This window comes from Tamandua tetradactyla, chromosome 3, assembly GCF_023851605.1.
Source record: "Tamandua tetradactyla isolate mTamTet1 chromosome 3, mTamTet1.pri, whole genome shotgun sequence".
In the NCBI taxonomy this organism is placed as follows: Eukaryota; Metazoa; Chordata; class Mammalia; order Pilosa; family Myrmecophagidae; genus Tamandua; species Tamandua tetradactyla.
In genome coordinates this window covers 78,283,553-78,309,658 of record NC_135329.1, presented here as the reverse complement: position 1 = coordinate 78,309,658, position 26,106 = coordinate 78,283,553, and the positions used below count along the sequence as shown (strand labels likewise).

Here is a 26,106-nt window from a genome sequence, read left to right as displayed (position 1 = left end):
ATGCACAAAGAACCACACCTAGATAGAGCACAGGATGACGACTGAATGTCACTGTTGAAAAGCATCACCTTATAAGCATAAAGCCAGAAAAGGCCTCCTGCTGAAAAAAAGATGAAAAATCAGACTGGCCTCAAATGCTTTGGGTGCTAAGAGAATTTCTGTAAGTTTGAAGGAGACAGTTCTGTTCGAATATTCCACGCCCAGCCATGCCACTGTCCACTTGCCAAAGCATAGAGAGAGGGATGGAGAGAGAAGGAGCTCTGCATGTCTCCCTTCCCAAAGAGCACAGCCAGCCAAAGTAAACCAGAGCATGGCAGGCAGAGCCGGAGCCCGGGAAGCAGGGTTATGTGCAAGTGACAGCCCAGTGGCGTAGCTGATACAATCTTGCAGGTAGAGCTCTAGTGAGGAAACAGTAGCAAAGCAATGTACCCACAGACACGACCACTGTCATGCCAGTGGTGGAGGGCATTGGGAGGAAGATGCATGCTCTCCCTGGGTGTGGGGGGAGACCCCCTCAGGAAGGGCTTCTCCTACTGCGTTGCCCAGCTCACCAAGGGGGGGGTCTTTCTGTGTCAGTCCCCACACCCCCTGGGTCCTTGAATGAGCTGTGGGTGTCCCAGGGAAGGGGCCTAAAGAGAACAGGTGTGCTGCTGGCCAGATGAGCTGTGGCCAGGTGGCAGGTGGGTTGCTGGGAGGATGGGGTGAGCTGGGGTCTGTGGGAGGGAGGACTGCTTTGGTGGGGGGGGGGGGGGGATAAGAGACCTAATGGGAAGGGCTCGTCTCTCTCCCACGGGGTCCTGACAGAATGGAGATAAAGTCGGGCCCAGAAAGAGGATGTTGGCAACACTTCAGTCAAAGGGCCAGCTGTGTGAAAGGGACTTACACAAAGCAAACGCACCCAGTGTGTCTGGAGGGCAGCAAGGTATTACATGCAGGGAAGGCCTGGTACAGAATACAACTTCGAGGGGACATCCACATGCCCTTTGGGGTGGGAGTGGGGGTGGGACTGGCTATGGCCTTGTTTTCCTCAACCTCTGCCTCTTTCTTGCTCCTCTCTGGTGTGTGTGGAGGGTGAGGGGTTAGATAACTAAGCTGAAGGTGAAACACTCGCTCTCGTTGGAGCAGCACTGAAATTGGCCTCACAAGTGAGAAGAAATGTGGTTTTAGTTGTGCCTCCTTGGATTGTGCCTCACAGGCGGGTGGAAGGAGCCAGGGCTCTGTCCTCCCCAGTGGGAGCAACCACTGGCTCTACAACATGCTGGGTAAGAGCCAGGAATGACACCATGGTCTACCATTTTTTAAGCTAGATTTCTTAATTCATCACTTGCTTATGTACTGCAGCCCATTAACTGTTCTCTGGAGTTTTAAGGAAGGGATATCTATATAATGCATAAGAATAACCTCCAGGATAAACTTGTAACTCTGTTTGAAATTTCTCAGCCATTGAAACTTTATTTTGTCTCATTTCTCTCTTTCCCCTTTTGGTCAAGAAGGCTTTCTCAATTCCTTGATGCAAGGCCCTAGCTCATCCCGGGATTCTGTCCCACATTGTCAGAGAACCTTATACCCCTGTGAATCAGGTCCCAAGAGGAAAGGGCAGTGAGTTCACCTGCCAGGTTGTCTTAGAGAGAGAGGCCACATCTGAGCAACAAAGAGGTTCTCTGGAGGGTGACTCTTAGGCCTGATTTCAAGTAGACTTAGCCTGTTCTCTGCAGAAATAAGTTTTATAGGGGTGAACCCCAAGATCGAGGGCTCGGCCTATAGATTTGGTTGTCCACACTGCTTGTGAGAATATCAGGAATTCCTCAAGTGAAAAAGTTGACTATCAACTTTCTTTCTTCCCATTCTCTCAAAGGGACTTTGCAAATACTTTTTTATTCACTGCCCACATTTTTCTGGGATATATTGCAAATACTTTTTTTTCTCCTTAATGTTGTATAATTTTTTTAATATCAACTATACCTAGAAAAAAGTAAATTCATAGAGACAGAAAGTATATTACAGGGTACTGTACAATTGTGGGGAGAAGGGGAGTCATTGCTTCATGAGTACAGAATTTCTGTTGGGGGTGTTGAAAAAGTTTTGGTAATGGATAGTGGCAATAGTAGAACAGTAATGTGAATGTAATTAATATCTCTGACTTGTACACATGAAAATGGTTCAAATGAGAAATTTTATGTTTATATACATGTTAAAACAAAATGTAAGAAAAATAGTTCATTTTTGGTATTTTCTGTTAAGTTTTGAATTTAGGTATTTTTGTTTCCTTGATTTTATTGTTTTTTTAAATTAGTTACTTTTTTATATATTATATATTCACATACTATGTAATCATCAGAAGTATACAGTCGTTCACATATCACCATATAGATGTTACATGAAATTTATCATCACAATCGACTTTTTTGTGAAAAATAACATATACAAAAAAACAATAAATTTCAAAATATGTCATAACAATTACTTGTAGAGCAGGTTTTAGAATTTGGTATGGGTTACAATTCCACAATTTTACGTATTTACTTTTAACAGCTCTAAGATACTAGAAACTGAAAGAAATATCAGTATACTGATTCAGCAATCATACTAGTTTGTTAAACCTGACCTTCTCTGTATAACTTCACCATCTACGTTGATCCTTCTGTCCCACTCGTTAGTGGTATTTGGGCTATGCCCATTCTAACGTTTTCATGTTATAGGGGGCTGTCTGTAATATGGGATAGGAGAATGGAACTTGTTGATGTTCTGGACAGGCTGGGCCCTCTGCATTTCAGGACTTATCTGGTCCAGGGACCCATCTGGAGATTGTAGGTTCTGGAAAGGTACCATAGTGCATGGAACCTTTGTAAAATCTTATACAATACCCTAGGTGTTTTTTTTTTAATTTAGAATATTTAAAGTGGTGATTTCTAAGAGCTTTATTTTCCAAAAGCAAACCAAATCAAAGCAAAATCCAAACACCAAACAGACTAAGACTACCATAAACAAAACAACTGGTAGACCTTTTTTCAACTAAAACACAATAGTAGGACAGTATCTAATTCCAGAGGATTCAATAAAATGGTATTGTTCTGTTTGTCTATACTAAACATATGTATATATAAAATACTTTCCTAGACATTATAAAAATAACAAAGTTCAATAAAAACATCAAATGTAGCATCAATTAAATGTTCAGCAGTTAAACTAAAATGAAAACAATTATAGTTACTTTTATTTTTTATTTTTTTTATTTATTTTTACTATTTTTATTGATAATCAGCATGCAAGCACAAGCATTCTTAGTGTACAAACATTCCATACATGGTATACAATCAGTGGCTCACAATATCATCACATAGTTGTGTATTCATCATTGATCTTTTTTTTTTTTTTGGCAAGGGCAGGCACTGGGAATCGAACCTGGTCTCTGGCATGGCAGGCCAGAGCTCTGCCTGCTAAACCACTGTCACCTGCCCCACTGATAATTTCTTAGAACATTTGCATCACTCCAGAAAAAGAAATAAAAAGAAAAAAACTCATACATACCATACCCCTCATCCCTTCCTCTCATTGACCACTAGTATTTCCATCTACCAATTTATTTTAACATTTGTTCCCCTATTATTTATTTTTAATCCATATTTTTTACTCATCTGTCCATGCTGTAGATAAAATGAGCATCAGATGCAAGATTTTCGCAATTACTCAGTCACATTGCAAGAGCTGTATCGTTATACAATCATCTTCATGAAACATGGCGAGTGGAACACAGGCACTTCCCTCTAACCTCTCTAACACACCTAAACTAAAAGGGGGATATCTGTAAAATGTGTAAGAATAACCTCCAGTTAACCTGTTTTCGCTGTGTTGAATTTGTAGATAACTACGTACAGATTTCATATTAAGCTGACACAAGATGTTTTCTACCTTGTTCTTGATGTGGTTTTAGGAAGCATCAAGGTTCTTGAGTCAGTGGTGTGACTCCCTTTTCTGAGCAAGGTTCTTGATACTTGATTGTGCACATGGGAAGTTAAAAACCTGCAACAAAATTCCATTACTTTCCTATGATTGGCATAGGACAGTAGTGTTTCACAGAAATCCAGAACTTTTTCAGGAGGAGATCGTTAAATCTCATCTGGAGTGTATGTTTTTCCTTCTTGACATCATCTTCTTAGCCAGAGTAGAAGAGTCAGAGAGAAGTTTTCTTACCCAGTTCTGCACCTGTTTGCAAAGACAGGGAAAATACTGTACTATTTTGTTCAATTTTGTTCTTCCAGGTCAGCAAGTCTTTGAGATTTGCAATGATCCTTCCTCACTTAAGTTCAAACATCAGTGGAAACATTTGAAGATTACTTTTTACCACATGACTTCTTGATATTTTACCAAGAATCTTGTCACTTAAAATCTAAAATATTTTCTCTGTGGCCTTGTAGAGCAGAGTCTTTTTCAGCTGTTTCATGTGATGAGAGATATTTGTTAAGTTGGCTGGTTTCAGTAGCTGTTCATTTTCAAAGTCCTTAGCAGAAATCTGGCCTACAGTTGCTTTGAAAGTGCTCCTGAAATTCACCTTCATCTCAGAGAACTCTTCCTCTGCCAAGCACTGATTTTCTGTATGTCACAGGAGATTTTTTGGCTCTTTGTTCAGGTTTTCACACAGTTCTTTAAACAAATTTTAGTGTACCAGATCTTAGTTTAATAAAATTTATTGTTTTTTTGTAGCTTTAAACAAAACTTTTTTTTTCATTTCATCTCTCCAAGCTTTGGGTACTTTTCTGTGAAGAAAACAGGCCATTGTGAAGTCAGATTTTTTTGTTTGTTTGTTTGTTTTGTTTTGTTTTAAACAAGAGCACCATTTGCATGGAACCATGGGTCACACTTAGCACCAGATGCCAATGTGATTCCTCCAAGATAGACCTTTTTGGTTCCAGATAGGAAGACATACATTAAATATCCTGTCCTTTGCTTGCTTAGTTCAGCAGAAAAAGTTTTATTGACTTTACCATCATTTATTTTATTTTTTTATTAATTAAAAAAAAATTAACACAACATTTAGAAATTATTCCATTCTACATATGCAATCAGTAATTCTTAATATCATCACATAGATGTATGATCATCATTTCTTAGTACATTTGCATCAATTTAGAAAAAGAAATAGCAAGACATCAGAAAAAGAAATAAAATGATAATATAGAGAAAAAAAATACAAAATACAAAAAATATATAAAAAAACAGTACAAACAAACAAAAAAATATAGCTCAGATGCAGCTTCATTCAGTGTTTTAACATAATTACATTGCAATTAGGTAGTATTGTGCTGTCCATTTTTGAGTTTTTGTATCTAGTCCTGTTGCACAGTCTGTATCCCTTCAGCTCCAGTTACCCATTATCTTACCCTATTTCTACCTCCTGATGGTCTCTGTTACCAATGACATATTTCAAGTTTATTCTCTAATGTTGGTTCACATCAGTGGGACCATACAGTATTTGTCCTTTAGTTTTTGGCTAGACTCACTCAGCATAATGTTCTCTAGGTCCATCCATGTTATTACATGCTTCATAAGTTTATCCTGTCTTAAAGATGCATAATATTCCATCGTATGTATATACCACAGTTTGTTTAGCTGCTCGTCTGTTGATGGACATTTTGGCTGTTTCCATCTCTTTGCAATTGTAAATAATGCTGCTATAAACATTGGTGTGCAAATGTCCGTTTGTGTCTTTGCCCTTAAGTCCTTTGAGTAGATACCTAGCAATGGTATTGCTGGGTCGTATGGCAATTCTATATTCAGTTTTATGAGGAACCGTCAAACTGCCTTCCACAGTGGTTGCACCATTTGACATTCCCACCAACAGTGGATAAGTGTGCCTCTTTCTCCGTGTCCTCTCCAGCACTTGTCATTTTTTGTTTTGTTGATAATGGCCATTCTGGTGGGTGTGAGATGATATCTCATTGTGGTTTGGATTTGGATTTCTCTAATGGCCAGGGGCATTGAGCATCTCTTCATGTGCCTTTTGGCCATTTGTATTTCCTCTTCTGAGAGGTGTCTGTTCAAGTCTTTTTCCCATTTTGTAATTGGGTTGGCTGTCTTTTTGTTGTTGAGTTGAACAATCTCTTTATAAATTCTGGATACTAGACCTTTATCTGATATGTCTTTTCCAAATATTGTCTCCCATTGTGTAGGCTGTCTTTCTACTCTCTTGATGAAGTTCTTTGATGCACAAAAGTGTTTAATTTTGAGGAGCTCCCATTTCTTTCTTTCTTTCTTCAGTGCTCTTGCTTTAGGTTTAAGGTCCATAAAACCGCCTCCAATTGTAAGTTTCATAAGATATCTCCCTACATTTTCCTCTAACTGTTTTATGGTCTTAGACCTAATGTTTAGATCTTTGATCCATTTTGAGTTAACTTTTGTATAGGGTGTGAGATACGGGTCCTCTTTCATTCTTTTGCATATGGATATCCAGTTCTTTAGGCACCATTTATTGAAGAGACTGTTCTGTCCCAGGTGAGTTGGCTTGACTGCCTTATCAAAGATCAAATGTCCATAGATGAGAGGGTCTATATCTGAGCACTCTATTCAATTCCATTGGTCGATATATCTATCTTTATGCTAATACCATGGTGTTTTGACCACTGTGGCTTCATAATATGCCTTAAAGTACGGCAGCATGAGACCTCCAGCTTGGTTTTTTTTCCTCAAGATACTTTTAGCAATTCGGGGCACCCTGCCCTTCCAGATAAATTTGCTTATTGGTTTTTCTATTTCTGAAAAATAAGTTGTTGGGATTTTTATTGGTATTGCATTGAATCTGTAAATCAATTTAGGTAGGATTGACATCTTAACTATATTTAGTCTTCCAATCCATGAACACGGTATGCCCTTCCATCTCTTAAGGTCTTCTGTGATATCTTTTAACAGTTTTTTGTAGTTTCTTTGTATTGGTCTTTTGTCTCTTTACTTAAATTTATTCCTAGGTATTTTATTCTTTTAGTTGCAATTGTAAATGGAATTCATTTCTTGATTTCCCTCTCAGCTTATTCATTGCTAGTGTATAGAAACACTACAGATTTTTGAATGTTGATCTTGTAACCTGTTACTTTGCTGTACTCATTTATTAGCTCTAGTAGTTTTGTTGTGGATTTTTCCGGGTTTTCGACGTATAGTATCATATCATCTGCAAACAGTGATAGTTTTACTTCTTCCTTTTCAATTTTGATGCCTTGTATTTCTTTTTCTTGTCTAATTGCTCTGGCTAGAACCTCCAACATGATGTTGAATAATAGCAGTGATAATGGATATCCTTGTCTTGTTCCTGATCTTAGAAGGAAAGTTTTCCATTTTTCCCCATTGAGGATGATATTAGCTGTGGGTTTTTCATATATTCCCTCTATCATTTTAAGGAAGTTCCCTTGTATTCTTATCCTTTGAAGTGTTTTCAACAGGAAAGGATGTTGAATCTTGTCAAATGCCTTCTCTGCATCAATTAAGATGATCATGTGATTTTTCTGCTTTGATTTGTTGATATGGTATATTACATTAATTATTTTCTTATGTTGAACCATCCTTGCATACCTGGGATGAATCCTACTTGGTCATGATGTATAATTCTTTTAATGTGTTGCTGGATTCGATTTGCTAGAATTTTGTTGAGGATTTTTGCATCTATATTCATTAGAGAAATTGGTCTGTAGTTTTCTTTTTTTGTAATATCTTTGCCTGGTTTTGGTATGAGGGTGATGTTGGCTTCATAGAATGAATTAGGTAGCTTTCCCGCCGTTTCGATTTTTTTGAAGAGTTTGAGGAGAGTTGGTACTAATTCTTTCTGGAATGTTTGGTAGAATTCACATGTGAAGCCGTCTGGTCCTGGACTTTTCTTTTTAGGAAGCTTTTGAATGACTGATTCAATTTCTTTACTTGTGATTGGTTTGTTGAGGTCATCTATTTCTTCTTGAGTCAAAGTTGGTTGTTCATGCCTTTCTAGGAACTTGTCCATTTCATCTATATTGTTGTATTTATTAGCCTAAAGTTGTTCATAGTATCCTGTTATTACCTCCTTTATTTCTGTGAGGTCAGTAGTTATGTCTCCTCTTCCATTTCTGATCTTATTTATTTGCATCCTCTCTCTTCTTCTTTTTGTCAATCTTGCTAAGGGCCCATCAATCTTATTATTTTCTCATAGAACCAACTTCTGGTCTTATTGATTTTCTCTGTTTTCATGTTCTCAATTTCATTTATTTCTGCTCTAATCTTTGTTATTTCTTTCCTTTTGCTTGCTTTGTGGTTAGTTTGCTGTTCTTTCTCCAGTTCTTCCAAGTGGATAGTTAATTCCTGAATTTTTGCCTTTTCTTCTTTTCTGATATAGGCATTTAGGGCAATAAATTTCCCTCTTAGCACTGCCTTTGCTGCATCCCAATGGTTTTGATATGTTGTGTTTTCATTTTCATTCGCCTCGAGATATTTACTAATTTCTCTTGTAATTTCTTCCTTGACCCACTCATTGTTTAAGAGGGTGTTGTTGAGTCTCCACATATTTGTGAATTTTCTGTCAGTCTGTCTATTATTGATTTCCAACTTCATTCCTTTATGATCCGAGAAAGTGTTGTGTATGGTTTCAATCTTTTTATATTTGTTGAGACTTGCTTTGTGACCCAGCATATGGTCTATCTTTGATAATGATCCATGAGCACTTGAGAAAACGGTGTATCCTGCTGTTGTGGGGTGTAATGTCCTATAAATGTCTGTTAAGTCTAGCTCATTTATTGTAATATTCAAATTCTCAGTTTCTTTATTGATCCTCTGTCTAGATGTTCTGTCCATTGAAGAGAATGGCAAATTGAAGTCTCCAACTATTATGGTAGATGTGTCTATTTCCCTTTTCAGTGATTGCAGTGTATTCCTCATGTATTTTGGGGCATTCTGATTCGGTGCGTAAATATTTATGATTGTTATGTCTTCTTGTTTAATTGTTCCTTTTATTAGTAGATAGTGTCCTTCTTTGTCTCTTTTAACTGTTTTACATTTGAAGTCTAACTTGTTGGATATTAGTATAGCTACTCCTGTTCTTTCTGGTTGTTATTTGCATGAAATATCTTTTCCCAACCTTTCACTTTCAACCTATGTTTATCTTTGGGTCTAAGATGTGTTTCCTGTAGACAGCATATAGAAGGATCCTGTTTTTTAATCCATTCTGCCAGTCTATGTCTTTTGATTTGGGAATTCAGTCCATTAATATTTAGTGTTATTACTGTTTGGGTAATACTTTCCTCTATCATTTTGCCTTTTGTATTATATACATATCATATCTAATTTTCCTTCTTTCTACACTCTTCTCCATACCTCTCTCTTCTGTCTTTTCATATCTGACTCTAGTGCTCCCTTTAGTATTTCTTGCAGAGCTGGTCTCTTCATCACAAATTCTCTCAGTGACTTTTTGTCTGAAAATGTTTTAATTTCTCCCTCATTTTTGAAGGACAATTTTGCTGGATATAGAAGTCTTGGTTGGCAGTTTTTCTCTTTTAGTAATTTAAATATATCATCCCACTGACTTCTAGCTTCCATGGTTTCTGCTGAGAAATCTACACATAGTCTTATTGGGTTTCTCTTGTATGTGATGTATTGTTTTTCTCTTGTTGCTATCAAGATCCTCTCTTTCTCTTTGACCTCTGACATTCTAACTAGAAAGTGTCTTGGAGAATGCCTATTTGGATCTATTCTCTTTGGGGTGCGCTGCACTTCTTGGATCTGTAATTTTAGGTCTTTCATAAGAGTTGGAAAATTTTCAGTGATAATTTCTTCCATTTATTTTTCTCCTCCTTTTCCCTTCTCTTCTCCTTCTGGGACACCCACAACACGTATATTTGTGCGCTTCATATTATCATTCAATTCCCTGAGCCCCTGCTCAAATTTTTCCATTCTTTTCCCTATAGTTCATGTTTCTTTTTGGATTTCAGATGTTCATTCTCCAGTTCACTAATTCTAGCCTCTGTCTCTTTAAATCTACCATTGTAGGTTTCCATTGTTTTTTTCATCTCTTCTACTGTGTCTTTCATTCCCATAAGTTCTGTGATTTGTTTTTTCAGACTTTCCATTTCTTCTTTTTGTTGATCCCATGCCTTCTTCATGTCCTCCCTCAATTTATTGATTTGGTTTTTGAAGAGGTTTTCCATTTCTGTTCGTATATTCAGAATTAGTTGTCTCAGCTCCTGTATCTCATTAGAGCTGTTGGTTTGTTCCTTTGACTTGGCCATATCTTCAGTTTTCCTGGTGCGATTTGTTATTTTTTGCTGGCGTCTGGGCATTTAATCAGATTTCCCTGAGTGTGGGACCCAGCAGGTTGAAAGACTTTCCTGTGAAGTCTCTGGGCTCTGTTTTTCTTATCCTGCCCAGTATGTGGTACTTGTCTGTCTGTGGGTCCCACCAGCAAAAGATGTTGTGGCTCCTTTAACTTTGGAAGACTCTTGCTGCTGGGTGTGTTGTGGAGACAGAGGAAAGGTTGTAGGTTGGTTTTAATGGCTTCAGATTGTGAGTTCTGGGATCTGAATTCCTTGAGAGAGGGGTTCCACCTGAGTTGCATTCACCCCTGCCGCAGGGAAGGTTCAGGTGGTAGAGAGCCCTGAAAGCAGCCTGTTTCTGCGTTCCGGGCAGTTGCAACCTGTGTAATCCCAGCGCTGAGCCAAGAGGCAATGAAGCCTCCGTCGAAACAGCCACGGAAGGCTCTGTTTCGCCCCCTTTCCTCTTTTTCGGTTAGCCCAATCGGCGACTTCCGCCTTGATCAGTTTCGCCTGAGTTGAGGGCCTATTTTTAGTAGTCAGAAGTTGTTCATTAATGCCACTATTGGTGTTAGGTTGGGCTCAGTGTATACTACTGTTGGAGACTGTTTCCTTTCCCTCCGAGAAGTCATTTGTGGGGGAGGGGCGCCGGCCGCCACGGCTTGGGGAACCGCTGTTCCGAGGCTCCCAGCCAGCCTGGGAAGCCACGTGTGGGGGGAGGGGCTCCGGTTACTGGCTGCCGTGGCTTGAGGAACCACCGATCTGAGGCTCCCAGCCGGCCCGGGAAGCCACATGTGGGAGGGCCGCCGCAGCTTGGGGAACCGCCACTCCGAGGCTCCCAGCCAGCCTGGGAAGCCACGTCTGTGGAAGGGGCTCCGGTTGCCGGCCACTGCGGTTTGGGGAACCACCGCTCTGAGGCTCCCAGCTGGCCCGGGAAGCCGCGCGTGTGGGAGGGGCGCCGGCCGCCGCGGCTTGGGGAACCGCTGATCCGAAGCTCCCAGCTGGCCCTGGAAGGAGGGAGGGAGGGGCTCCAGCTGCCAGCCGCCGCTGCCCGGGGAAGTGCGTGCCTCTTGGGGACCTCACCGCAGCGGAGTCCCTTATCCGGTCCAGCCGTTCCAGAATGGGGTACACTGTGTGTTTGGTCTCTGTCGTGGCTCTGGGAGCTGTTCTGTACTGTTTCTAGTTCTTTATTAGTTGTTCTGGAGGAGGAACTAAGACCCGTGCGCCTTACTAAGCCACCATCTTCTCCAGAAGTTCCTACCATCATTTTAAAAAAATTTTAAATATTATAGAATAATGTTGGTGCGGTCTGTTGGTGCATCAGTCTAGACAGAAAAACTGTTGCTTTTTCCTTTACTCATAGGTCTTTAGCGTCAAGTGATGTCAATATGTTGACTCATCTTACTGGTATTGTACTGTAGAATCTCTTTCAGTTTCTCCTACTACATATTGTGTAAACATTTTATTCTGTGTAATTTCACGTTGGCTTTATTAGACTCTCATCAATGCTGTGACTCCCTTTTCTGAGCAGCAAGTTCTGCTACTAAGTAACTTGCTGCCTGAGTTTCTATACTCTATTCCTATTTTTGTGTGTGTGCAGGGACAGGCACTGGGAATCGAACCTGGGTCTGTGGCATGGTAGGCAAGAAATCTGCCACTGAGCCACTTTCACACTGTATTTCATTTTTTAAAGGAAGAGTTTTGTTCTGCTTATTTTGAGATTCCAGTAGTCATTTAAAACATCACCTTCATTTGTCAAATGACTGTAATTTGTGCTTATATCTTTTGAATGTTGTTTGAACCATTGTTGCTTTTGTAAAAGTGCTTACCACAAATAACACAAATGGAACAGGACAACTTGGATTTCTAATATTATATGGCACAGTTAACATCACCTGGAATTGCACTATGCCACACAAACTTACTTTCATAGGAACACAGAATATACAAGGAGCACTGGGAGCCAATTGGGCCTATAAGGTGGTCCTGTTTGGGAGTCAAATGACTTCCCCAATCAGTCTTCCCCTTGACCTACCCTAAGCAATATTTATTCCATCATCTTTATTCTTGGGTAATTTTTTTCCCGAGGTGAGTATCTAGCCTTGATGGACTTTGGGTGGCCTTGGGAGAGGGCGGTATGATGACACCAATATATTTCTTCCCAGGTTAATTTTGCCATTAGGTTTCTCATTATTGCTTCTATCTTCTGTAAGGTGTATAAGTGTTTTTTAAGGAAACCCTTGAAGGAGGGCAATCCCCTTCAAATATTTCCTAAGGTCTAGCCAGAACTTGGGAACTTCAGACTTACTTAGTTTACTTCTGGGTAAGCTTGGCAGGTTTTGTTGTAATGGTAAGTATGTTGGTATCAGATTGGGAAGCGACTCATCCATGGAAAGTGCAGTTAGGTTTCCCTTTTAATTTGCATTTCATAAGAATTGCCTTTGTTGGAGCATCCAAGAGCTATGATTATTAATTGTGGGCCAGCAGTATTTTAATTGTTTCAAAGCCATTTCTCTTGAGTGTTTTGTGAAGTTTGTGATTGATATTGGGAAAAATGAAATTCTTGACCTATCAGGGAAGAATTCCCATGCTGGCTGTAGGTCCTGAGTCTTTCAGTATGCTTTAGTGCTGGTGTTATTATGTTGTATGCATGACAACTCCTGAAAACATTGCTTAGTGGATGTCCTGGTTTGAAAGGATTTATGTATCCTAGGAAAGCCGTGTTTTAATCCTAATCAGTCTTGTGGGGAAAACTGTTTCTTTTAATCCCTAGTCAGTACTGTATGTCAGAAACTTGATTAGATTATCTCCACAGAGATTTGACTCACCCAATGGTGGGTATGAACTTTTGAACAGAGGGAGATGTGACTCTAGTCATTCCATGAGGGTCTTGATTAGTTTACTGGAATCCTTTAAAAGAGAAAGCATTTTGGAGAGAGTCCCTTTTTGAGAATGACAAGAGAACAATGAAACAAATAGCCCATGCCACCAGAGACCTTTGGAGATAAAGAAGAAATCCGCCCCTGGGAGAGCTTCATGAAATAAGAAGCCTGGAGTGAAAGCAACGAGATGTCACCATGTTTGCTATGTGCCTTTCCAATTGAGAGAGAAACCCTGAACTTCATCAGTCTTCTTGAACCAAGGTATCTTTTCCTGATGCCTTAGAGTGGACATTTTTATAGACTGCTTTAATAGGGACATTTTCTCACCCTTAGAACTGTCAACTAGCAACTTATTAAATTCCCTTTTTTAAAAAAAGCCATTGTGTTTCTGGTATATCACATTCTGGCAGCTAGCAAACTAGAATAGTAGGTAAAGAGAACGTCTATGGCAATGTATCATTGACCATTTGGTGCAGTTCCTTTCTCCTGTAGTAAGTGAAGTTTGTATTGGAGGAGGGAGGGCATCATTGTAATTGAAAGAGACCTTTATTTGTAAAGGCATGTATTATTGGAAGGGTTTATGTTTATTATCATCCTACCAATCAGTAAGAGCTATAATTTTATCTCTGTAATCCTAAAGGCTTGTTGGTATTCGCTCTGTATGATCACAGTCTTGATTTACATGCACCAATTATGGGCATCTTGAGTATAATATTGAGTGCACATTAATTATCCTTTGACATTCCTTAATAAGACTTGATAAGTAGATTGCTCTTTTTCTTTGGTGGTATTACTAATATGGTATTTTGTTTAACTTGAGGCAGGAGGTGGCCCATGGGTTTGAAGAAATGTATGGGTTACTCCCATTTTTATGGAGACTGGCTTAGCTAGAAGAAGGTTATTAGTGTCAGCAGATATAGAAGGATTAGGCTCAGTGTTGATATCTATAATTGTTAGTAGGATTGACAAACCTGAATGGGCAACAATGGTTCCCATTGCCCCTAAGAGAACTTTCTTAGCTCCTTTTATCATAAGGTGTTCATTAAGACCCACCTGAAATGTACAGAGCCAAACCTCTGCAGAAATAATCTAATCAAATGTTCTCAACCAGATTCTATGAAGATTCCATGCACTAGGAATCTAGTTACTTTCAAGAAACCTACAACTTTCAGATGGCTTCCTAGGCCAGATAGATCCTGAAATACAGAGAGGCCAGCCTCTCCAGAACATCAATTAGTTCCATCCTCTAAACCCCATATTATTGACACGACTTCCAACATGAGAAAGTTGAAATGAGCATAGCCCAAATAACCCTAAAGACTGGGAGAAAGATCAAAGGAGATGGTGCCAGTTAGTTCCACAGAGAAGGTAGGGTTTAGCAAACGAATATGATTACTGAGTCATTATATTGATACTTCTTTTAGTCTCCAGTGTCTTGGAACAGCTAGTAGTAAAACATAAAATAGTGAAATTGTAACTCATACGAAACTCTGAAATCTGTTCTTCAATTAAGTGTTGTGCTTTGCTTTGAAATGTATTGCTTTTTTTGTATATATGTTTGTTCTAATTTGCTAGCTGCTGGGATGTGATATCCCAGAAACAGAATGGCTTTTAAAAAGGGGCATTTATTAAGTTGCAAATTTACAGTTCTAAGGCTGTGAAAATGTTCCAATTAAAGCAAGCCTATAAAAATGTCCAAATTAAAGTACTTTCACTCAAGAAGGCTGATGAAGTTCAGGGTTTCTCTCTCAACTGGAAAGGCACATGGTGAACATGGTGCCATGGCCTCTTGTGGTTCTCATGGATCTCACAAAATGTTTCCCCTTTTAAAGGATTCTAGTATATTAATTAAGACCCAATTGGAATGGGTAGAGTCACATCTCCCTTAATCAAAGGTTAATACCCACAGTTGGATGTGCCTCATCTCAGTGGGAGATAATTTAATCAAGTTTCCAACCTACAGTACTGCATAGGAATTAAAAGAAATTACTGCCTCTATAAAATATTTCAGGATTAAAGCATGGCTTTTCTAGGGTACATAATCCTTTCAAACCAGCATATTCCATTCTCTGGCCCCTAAAAATGATGTGTTTTTCCCACATACAAAATACATTCATTCCATCACAATATCAGAAAGCCTTAAAACATCTCAGTACCGAATACTAATGCAGCACAAAGTCAGACACGGTGCAAAATCTCATCAAAGTCAGCTACAGGCATGCTCTGTTCTAAGGCAGAATTCTCCTGTAGCTCTAGGTCTGTAAAACTCAGAATAAGTCAGTTCCTGTCAACATACAAAGGAGAGACAGTCAAAGGAAACATATTCATATTTCCATAGGGAGAAATTGGAAGGAACTGGACCCAAGCAGTTTTGGAAACCTGCAGGATAAAGTCAATTAGATTTCAAAGTCTGAGAGTCATTTATCTTCAGGACTTTAGAAAGAGGCAGTCCCACCCTTTCTAAGGGTCTGTCTGTACAGCCACCTTCCTATCTCCTTGGGGAACATTGGGGAGACCCACTTTTTTCTTGGATCCACCCTCTCCAAGTATTGGGGCTGTACCTGGCTCTCTGCCATCTCTGGGGCACATGCTCAGCCTCTCCGTGTGGTGGCAGTCAGGCTCTCCCCAATCCCCAAGGAATGTGCTCCACCTTCTTCAAGGCCTGAGGTGACACAGCTCTTCCACTGTAATGAGGTAGAAGGCCTACCCTTTCCCTTCAGGGCAAACTCACCCTTTCCAAGTACTTGGGTGGGCCCAGTCTCCTGGCCTAAGGCTTTTTGACTTCAGCCTCCAGTCTCCATGGTTCTACCTCTGAAGGTAGGTCTACCCCACAGGATTGGATTAGGAGTAAAAGAGCATGACTTTCCTGTTTTTTTTAACAGAACAGAAAACCAGCACATTCCACCCTCAGTTTCAAGCCAGCACATTACACCCTCTGAACCCCCAAAGGGCATGTTCTTTCCATATACAAAATATATTTATTGTATCACAATATCACAAAAGCCTTCAACTATTTCAGTAATAATAGAAAGTCAGAAACAGTACAAAATCTCATCAAAATAAGACACAGGCATGATATGTCCTAAGGCAAAATTTTCTTCTGACTATGGACCTGTGAAGCTTAGAACAAGTTGTCTGTTTCCAGTACACAATGGAAGGACAATCAGGATGAACATTCTCATTGCCATAGGGAGAAATTGGAAGGAAAACAGGTCATTAGACCCAAACATTTCCAAAAAACTGCAGGGCAGACTCCCTTAGATTTCAAAGTCTGCAGGCCCTTTATCATCCTCAGGGCTTGGAAGAGGAGCAGTCCTACTCTTTGCAAAGGTTTCTGCAGTGGCCCTGTTCTCTCTCATGTGGGAATGATGCTTGCAATCTAGGGGAACATTGGGGAGACCACCTTTTTTCAGCACCCCCCCCCCCCAAGCATTGGTGCAGCACTCTGACTCTCTTCTGTCTCTGAGTCACATGCTCAACCCTCTCAGATCACTGGAGTGGCAGTGAAGCTCTGCCCAATGCTCCGGGAATGTGCTCTACTCTCTCTGAGGCTCAAGGAGATGAAACTCTTCTGCTTGTCCCCTACCTCCAGGGTAAACTCACCCTTTCCATGTGGATGTGCAGGTCCTTTCTCCTGGTCCGAGATTTCTTGGTTTCAGACCTTAGCTTCCATGGTTTTACTGTGAACGTTTTTTTTTTTTCCTTCAGTTTGTCCCTTTTAGTCCAGATTGGCAGTGGTTCCATTTATACAGATCTCACAAAAAATATCTTGGTTTAGCATGCACTATACAGGGGTTAAAGCCATCAGACAATAGGACTTAACACAGATATTTTCTGGATAACTCCCATCTCCAATCCTGGTTTGTCCTGACATGGCTGACCGGTTCCATGTTTGGTTCAATCCTCATGTGTGCAATTGCTACTGCTGCTGGGGTCCCTGTTTCTGAAAACTCATAACTTTTCAGACCATCAGTTTCTGGCTATTTTGTACCCAAGGGTTCAGTTCTCAACTTATCTCTTTCCTGTTGGATTTTAAGCTAAGCTACAAGAAGAAGCCAGGCTGCATTTCCATATTTAGTTTGAAGATTTCCTCAACTAGATATCCTAGCTGGTTGCTTTCAAATTCTCCCTTCCATCTAGCACCAGGACTCAATTTTTCCAAATTCTCTGCAAGTTTAAAACAAGGATTGCCTTTCTTCCAGTTTGCAATGATGCATTGCTCATTTCTAAGCCCTCATGAGAAGTATCTTTAATGTCCATGTTTCTATCAACAGTATCTTAAAAGCATTCTAGGCCTTCTCTGTCAAGCTCCTCAAAACTCTTCCAGATTCTTCCCCTTATCCATTTCAAAAGCCTTTCCAACAAGTTTGGTTTTTGCAAACCACAGCATCCCACTTCTCTGGTACCAAAATATGTTTAAATCTGTTTTGGTTTGTTTAAGCTGCTGGAATACAATATTCCAGAAATGGATTGGCTTTAATAAAGGGGATTAATTAAGTCACAAGTTTATTCTGTGCTGGTTTGAAATGATGTATGTACCCTAGAAAAGCCATGTTTTAATCCTAATTCCATTTTGTAAAGGCAGCCACTTCGTCTAATCCCTATTCAGTATTATGTGTTTGAAATGTAATGAGATCATCTCCCTGGAGATGTGATTTAATGAAGAGTGGTTGTTAAAGTGGATTAGGTAGAGGTATGTCTCCACCCATTCGGGTGAGTTTTGATTAGTTTCTGAAGTCCTATAGAAGAAGAAACATTTTAGAGAGTGGGAGATTCAGAGAGAGCAGAGCAGAATGACATAGCCATGAGAATCAGAGTCCACCAGCCAGCAACCTTTGGAGATGAAGATGGAAAATATCTTCATGAAACAAGTTCTAAAAGGCCCCTAAAGGTGAGGTATAAAGTATGAAACATAAGGAGGTATGTTGTACACCAAAAGAACTATGTGGGTTTTCCATTTTATATAGACAGAAATCAGGGGAATATATGTAGCAATGGATTTTACAGATGTGGGATAATGGTGAGAGGAATGTATGGCTGGATCAGGCTGAATTTATTGATATATGCCCACTAAGCAGAGATTCTGCATTCAGTGTTATAGAACAAAGGGTTAGAAAAGGCATTAACAGTTTGTTTAGATGGTTGGCTGAAACATGGGTCAAAAGTTGGCTGACATTACCTGAGGTTGAAATGCCAGAACTGCTTGAGTATAATGCAGAGGAGGGAATCCAGAGGCTTAGAGAGAATGGACGTTAGAGTGGATTTATCATGCAAAGCCTGCTCTTTACACCCCAGTAATGTCCAGAGGATACACCTTTTACCAGAACAGTGAGAAATAAACTTGTGAGATTAGTGCCATCATCCCTGAAGAGCTCTGTAGTTGCATTTCTCTGTAAGTCAGATATTACTGTGGGAACTGCTATCACTAAGCTAGAGTCTTAAAACACAGTGGGGATGATCAGATCCCAAGTTTGCAGAAGCCAGGTGGCAGCACATAGTCACCAAAGACAGGGTGGACATGGTTTTTATAATAGAAAGCAAACTCAAAGCAGGAGTCAAAATAAACTGACATGCAGAGATTTGCACCATTGGCTAGTAAATCATGGGGTACCTAATAGTACAATAGATGGGCAGTCTACTAAATTCTTTTTTGAGCTGTGTAAAAAAAGTAGTTCTAGGTCAGGTGAACAGATGTCTAACTTGAATTACAAAAACACAGAGTCATGGCCCCTTAATCAATTCCTAGACTTGAGACAGTTTACAGACCCAGAACCCCTTGAATGAATGGGAGGCCATGTCCCTTTGGGGAAGAACCCTGTTACACTACCACGAATTTATACTGTCAGTGTTCCTCTAAGCCTTCCCCAAAGAGACCAATGGCTTTTACAAGGGTAACTGTGCATTGGGGAAAAGGAAATGATCAGATATTTGGGGGCTTATTAGACATTAGTTTAGAAGTGAATTAATTCCAGGGGACCCAAAACATCACTCTGGTCCACCAGTGAGAGTGGGAGCTTATGGAGGTCAGATGATTGATGGAGTTTTAGCTCAGGACCACCTCATAGTAGGTCCAGTGGGCCCCTGGACACATTATGTTGTTATTTCCCCAGTTCCAGAATGTATAATTTGTATACACATACTGAGCAACTGGCAGAATCCCCACATTGGCTCTCTCACTTGTGTTGTGAGGGCTATAGTGGTGGGAAGATCTAAATGGAAGCCACTAAAACTGCCCCTACCTAGCAAAATAGTAAATCAGAAGCAGTACTGCATCCCTGGAGGAATTGCAGGGATTACTGCCACTCTTAAGGACTTGAAGGATGCAGGGGTGGTCCCACCACATCCCCATTCAACTCTCCTCTTTGGCCTGTGCAGAAAGCATATGGGTCTTGGAGGATGACAGCGGAATAACTTAAACTCAACCAGGTGGTAACTTCACCTGCAGCAGCTGTTCCAGATGTGGTATCATTGCTTAAGCATATCAATACATCCCCTAGTACCTGGTATGCAGCTATAGATCTGGCACACACAGTTTTTTCAATAGCTGTTACTAAGGACCGCCAGAAACAGTTTGTTTTCAGCTGGCAAGGTCAGCATTATACTTTCAGTGTTCTACCTCAGGGGTATACAAACTCTTCATCCCTATGTCATAATCTTGTCTGCAGGGAACTTGATCATTTCTCCCTCCCACAAGACATCACACTGGTCCATTATATTGATGACATGCTGATTGGACCTAGTGAGCAAGAAGTAGCAACTACTCTAGACTTATTGGTAAGGCATTTGTATGTCAGAGGATGGGAGATAAATCCAACAAAAATATAGGGGCCTTCCACCTCAGTGAAATTTCTAGGTGTCCAGTGGTGTGAGGCATGTCAATATATCCCTTCTAAGGTGAAGGATAAATTGCTGCATTTGGTCCCTCCTACAAACAAAATGAGGAACAATGTGTAGTTGCTCTCTTTGGATTTGGTGACAACATATTCCTCATTTGGGTGTGCTACTCCAGCCTATTTATTAAGTGACCAGAAATGCTGCTAATTTTGAGTGGGGACCTGAACAAGAGGAGGCTCTGAGACAGGTCCAGGCTGCTGTAAAGCTGCTCTGCCGCTTGGATGATATGATCTACCAGATCCAATGTTGCTGGAAGTGTCAGTGGCAAGCAGAGATGCTGTTTGGAGCCTTTGACAGGCCCCTATAGGAGAATCACAATGCAGACACTTAGGGTTTTAGAGCACAGCCTTACCATCTACTGCAAATAACTACTCTCCTTTTGAGAAACAGCTTTTGGCCTGCTACTGGGCCTTGGTAGAAACTGAACACTTAACCATGGGCTACCATGTTAACATAAGACTTGAGTTGCCTATCATGAGCTGGGTGTTGTCTGACCCACCAAGCCATAAAGCTGTGCATGCACAGCAGTACTACATCATAAAATGGAAATGACATACATGAGATAGGGCTGGAGCAGGTCCTGAAGGCACAGGTAAGTTACATAAGGAAGTTTCCCAAATGCATGTGGTCTCCACTCCTTCCACATTACCTTCTATTTCCCAGACCAGATCTATGGCCTCTTGGGGAGTTCCTTACAGTGAAATGACTGAGGAAGGGAAAACTCAGGCCTGGTTTACAGATGATTTGACATGATATGCAGGCACCACCTGAAAGTGGACAGCTGCAGCACTACAACCTCTTTCTGGGTTATCCTTGAAGATTCCCCACTGGTGATGGGGAATCCTCCTAGTGGGCAGAACATCGAGAAATGCACCTCGTTGTTCATACAAATGCAAAGGTGCATTTGTATACTGACTCATGGGCTGTTGCTCATGGTTTGGCTGAATGGTTAGGGACTTGGAAAGACCATAATTGGAAAACTTGTAACAAAGAGGTCTGGGAAAGAGGTATGGGATAAACCTTTCTGAGTGGGCTAAAACATGAAGATATTTGTGTCCCATGTGAATGTGCACCAGAAGCTGACTTCAGTAGAAGAAGGTTTTAATAATCAAGTGAATAAGATGACTGTTCTAGTTTGCTAGCTGCCAGAATGCAATATACCAGAAACAGAATGGCTTTTAAAAAGGGGAATATAATAAGTTGCTAGTTTATAGTTCTAAGGCTGAGAAAATGTCCCAATTAAACAAGCCTATAGAAATGGCCAATGAAAGGCATCCAGGGAAAGATACCTTGGTTCAAGAAGGCAGATGAAGTTCAGGGTTTCTCTCTCAAGTGAGAAGGCACATGGTGAATACAGTCAGTGTTCCTCTCTCATTTGGAAGGGCACATGGCAAACACAGTATCATCTGCTAGCTTCTTCTCCTGGCTTCCTGTTTCATGAAGCTCCCCGGGAGGCATGCTCCTTCTTCATCTCCAAAGGTCGCTGGCTGGTGGACTCTGCTTTTCATGGCTATGTCGTTCTACTCTGCTCTCTCTGAATCTCTTCTCTAAAATGTTTCTTCTTTTATAGAACTCCAGAAACTTATCAAGACCCACCCAAATGGGTGGAGACATGTCATCACCTAATCCAGTTTAAAAACCACTCTTGATTAAATCATATCTTCAGGGAGATGATCTGATTACAGTTTCAAATGTACAGTATTGAATAGGGATTATTCTGCCTTTATGAAATGGGATTTAGATTAAAACACGGCTTTTCTAGGGGACATACACCTTTTCAAACCAGCACAATAATCCATTTTGTCAATACTAGTCAGCCTTTTTCCCCAACAACTCCTGTCATTGTCTAATGGGCTCATGAACAAAGTGGTCATGGTGGTAGGGATGGAGGTTATGCATGGGCTCAGCAACATGGACTTCCACTCACCAAGGCTGACTTGGCTACAGCCACTGCTGAGTGCCCAATCTGCCAGCAGCATAGACTCAGCCCCCAATATGGCACTATTCCTCGAGGTGACCAGCCAGCTACATGGTGGCTGGTTGATTACATTGGACTACTTCCTTCATGGAAGGGCCAGTGGTTGGTTCTAGCTATAATAGATACATCCTTTGGATATGGGTTTGCTTTCCCTGCACATAATGCTTTTCCTAAAACTACCATCCATGGACTTACAGAATGCCTTATCCATCATCGTGGTATTCCACACAGGATTGTTTCTGATCAGGGAACAAACCTCAGAGCAAATAAAGTGTGGGAATGGGCACATGCTCATGGAATTTTCTGGTCTTACCATCTTCCCCATCATTCAGAGACAGCTGGATTGATAGAACAGTGGAATGACCATTTGAAAACTCAAGGACAGGCCAACTAAGTGCCAATACCTTGCAGGGCTGGGGTAGTGTTCTCCAGGAAGCTGTGTATGCTCTGAATCAGGATCCATTGCATGGTGCTGTTTCTCCCATAGCCAGGGTCCATGGGTCCAGGAACCAAGGGGTGAAAATGGGAGTGGCACCACTCACTATTACCACTGGAAAAATTTTTGCTTCCTGTCCCTGCAATCTTGAGCTCTAATAGTCTACAGGTTTTAGTTCCAAAAGGGGGAGTACTTCTATCAGGAGAAAGAACAGTTATTCCATTGAACTGGAATCTAAGACTGACACCTGGTCACTTTGGTCTACTTATGCCACTGGATCAACAAGCCAAGAAGGGGATTACATTATGGCTGGGGTGATTGACCCTGACTATCAGGGGAAATATGACTGCAACTACACAATAGAAGTAAAGAAGAGTTCTTGGAATATAGGCGATCCCATAAGGTGCCTTTTAGACCTGATTAAAATCAATGGAAAACTGCAACAACCCAATCCAGGCAGGACTACCAATCTCTCTGAAACTTCAGGAATGAAGGTTTGGGTCACCCCACCAGGCAAAGAAACATGGCCAGCTGAAGTGCTTGCTGAGGGTAGAGGGAACATGGAATGGGTATTGGAAAAAGGTAGTGATAAATATGAACTATGACCATGTGATCAGTTACCAAAATTAGGACTGTAAAGCTGTTTTGATGATGTTATAGTATTTAATTTGTAAGGGATCAAGTTTAAGAATGTATATTACCCAAGGACCTGCACCCTACTCTGGTGAGACTTAATGTGTTTCTGGTTTGTATAGGTATTGTTAAGTATTGTTAGGTGAGGAGAAAATGTCTTTTATTGTTTTCTACTTAGAAATTAAGTATGGTTTAAGGTGTTGTACATAGCTGCCAAGTTGAGAAGGGATGGACTATCATGGCCAAGTTCAGGTGTCAATTCAGTCAGGTGGTGGTACCTGTTTGTCTGGCTGGGCAAGTGCTGGCCTGTCTGTTGCTATGAGGTCATTTCATGAATTAAATCATGGTCATGTCAGCTACATCCATAGCTGATTCCATTTGTAATCAGCCAAGGTGAGTGTCTTCTGCAATGAGTGATATTTAATCTAATCAGTGGAAATTTTTTAAGGAGGATTGAGAAGAGACAGCTTCTCTCCTCTTCCTGCTTTGGCTGGCAAGCCTCTCCTGTGGAGTTTGTCCAGACCCTGCATTGGAGTGGTCAACTTCACAGCCTGCCCTACAGATTTTGGACTTTATATTCCCATGGTTATGAGACACTTTTATAAATTTTATATCTATGGATATTTCCTGTTGATTCTGTTTCTGTAGAGAACCCTAACAATGCATCATGTAATAAATTTATATACATTTTACTGCATTTTTTGATGTATGATGTTTGTTTCATACTCCAGTGGGGCTATAATAAATAATTGATGCCAGTTCAAGGCATGACAAAAACTGTTCAAGATTATGAAATATAGGACTTTATTTTTCTCAATCTGTATATTTGAAGACTAATATATAGGAAATCATATTTGTTTTTGCAAATTTGCAGAAATTATGTTATAACATAAGGCTTTGGCTTCATTTGTCTTAGAAAGCAGTAGTCATCACTTGAATTTTATTCATTGATGGTTCAGTGACACCTTTAGACATTTATGATCACACAGATTTTCCAATCATTGTCTCATCATTGGATGAAATGGGGGTGTCTATCCAGCCAAATTTCTAAGTGTGCTGTATGGTTGCAGGAGGTGAAGAGCAATGACCCTTGATTAAGTTTGAACTTATGATCAGTGATCCTTGTCAGAAGACAAAGAGGAAAAGTGTGTTTACTGTGGGTGAAGGAAAAGTCAGAGTGAAATTTGAAGAAAAAAAAAAGAATGAGCACTGTGTTAGTTAGATTCAGTTGTCAACTTGGCCAGGTGAGCATACCTATTTCTGTCACTGCAGACACAAACCAATGGTACGTGAATCTCATCTATTGTTAATTACATCTGCAGTCAGCTAGCAATGAGTGACGTTTGACTTAATTGGCTGGTGCTTAAATGAGAGAACGCAATGTAGCACAGCCTAGCAGCTCGGCATTCCTCATCTCAGCACCAGCAGCTCAGCCCAGGCCTTTGGAGATGCAGAAAGAAGTTACCCCGGGGAAAGTTGTTGGAACCCAGGGGCCTGGAGAGAAGACCAGCAGAGACCATCTTGTGCCTTCCACGTAAGAAAGAACCTCAGTGGAAAGTTGGCTGCCTTTCCTCTGAAGAACCAACAAAATAAATCCCCTTTTATTAAAAGCCAATCTGTCTCTGGTGTGTTGCATTCCGGCAGCTAGCAAACTAGAACAAGCACCAAGGACACACCATTGGCATTGAGGGCATAAACTGGGAATGTAAAAACCACATCAGTAATTCCATAGAATGTGAAGGAAATCAGGAGAGAGCAGTTCAGGTGTGGTTGCAACATGTTGCATTCACTGACCAAGAGGAAAGCACCAACAAAATCACAACCCCACAGTCTCCCATGGAAGGGAATTACTTGAGTGATGATCCAAATTTCTTCACAAGCTGCTCCATTGGAGGGAAGTAGCCAGATCCCAATAATCTCGATAACCTGTCAGTGACTTAAGTGGGACTGACCTGCAGGTTGGCATGTACACCCTGCTCTGTTTCTTCTGCCTGGTCATTCTGGTTTTCTTAATCAACTGTGTTGCATTTGTTAGGAAATACAGTCACAAAAAGTTTGCCATGAGTTAGTAATTTGACATCCCCCGTTCCTATGAATGGATCTGGCTGGAGAATGAGAGGGAGCTGCTGGAGAACCCTGTTGGCATGACCCTCCCATCAGAGGAGTGCACAACCATGGTAGACGGGGGACAGCAGTTTGAGAAGAGGAATTTTCTTCTCAATGGCAGCTCCCAGAAGACTTTCCATAGCCGACTTCTCAGACTGTCTGACTGTATCTGTGGGAAGGTAACAAAAGCTGACCCTATAAATTCTTCAGACTCAAAAATGAAAAGAGTTAAGTTTGGCAGTGATGACAACCTCAAGTAGGTCTGCCAAGATGGGGCAGGGAGACTCCTAGGAATTTAGAAGAATATGTGGAAAAATTGCAGGACCAGAGGGGAACTACCTTCTGATGTTCCTATTTACCTTTAAGCCTTCTGTTTTATTAATGGTGAAGCAGTGAGTTTGATAAACAAAAAGGGATTTTTTTTTTAACAAAGCTCAATTTGTGGAAGTCTGGAGGGATCCATTGTAAGTAAGTAGAAGAGGCCTAGAAAATTAAAGCAGCTAGGTTTTACTCTAGGCAATGCTTCTAAAACAGCTACTGTTTGTTAATGTAGAAATTCTAAGACAGTAGTTTTATATACTTCCTGGTTCTAGCTTAGTGTGAATGCAACAAATCTCACCCCACAGACATTTTTAGTCATCTCATGAGAAGCAATCATTTGAAATTAGAAAAGATTTGGGCATGGATTTTTCTATTCTAGATTTTATGAAGCAGAGTGGACAGTTCTTACCCTTGGCCTGAGATTAAATGTATGTGAAAGATAACTGAATGTAGCTTTCTTTATTTGTTATGAGCACAGCTAATTGTTTTTATATACATTTGTGGCAGCATTTTATTACTTTGAACTCTGGAATTTTTTTTGAAACACGAAGAGAAGAAATTTCAGTCTTTTCTTTGAGGTCTTTTGGATTTACATGTGAGCTT

General features: G+C 40.5%; 1 pseudogene; it reads left to right on the top strand.

Moving 5' to 3' along the window:
• The first annotated feature begins 15,934 nt into the window (after positions 1–15,934).
• LOC143675664 (transmembrane protein 132B-like) lies at positions 15,935–25,528 on the top strand (annotated as a pseudogene).
• Positions 25,529–26,106: the final 578 nt, after the last annotated feature.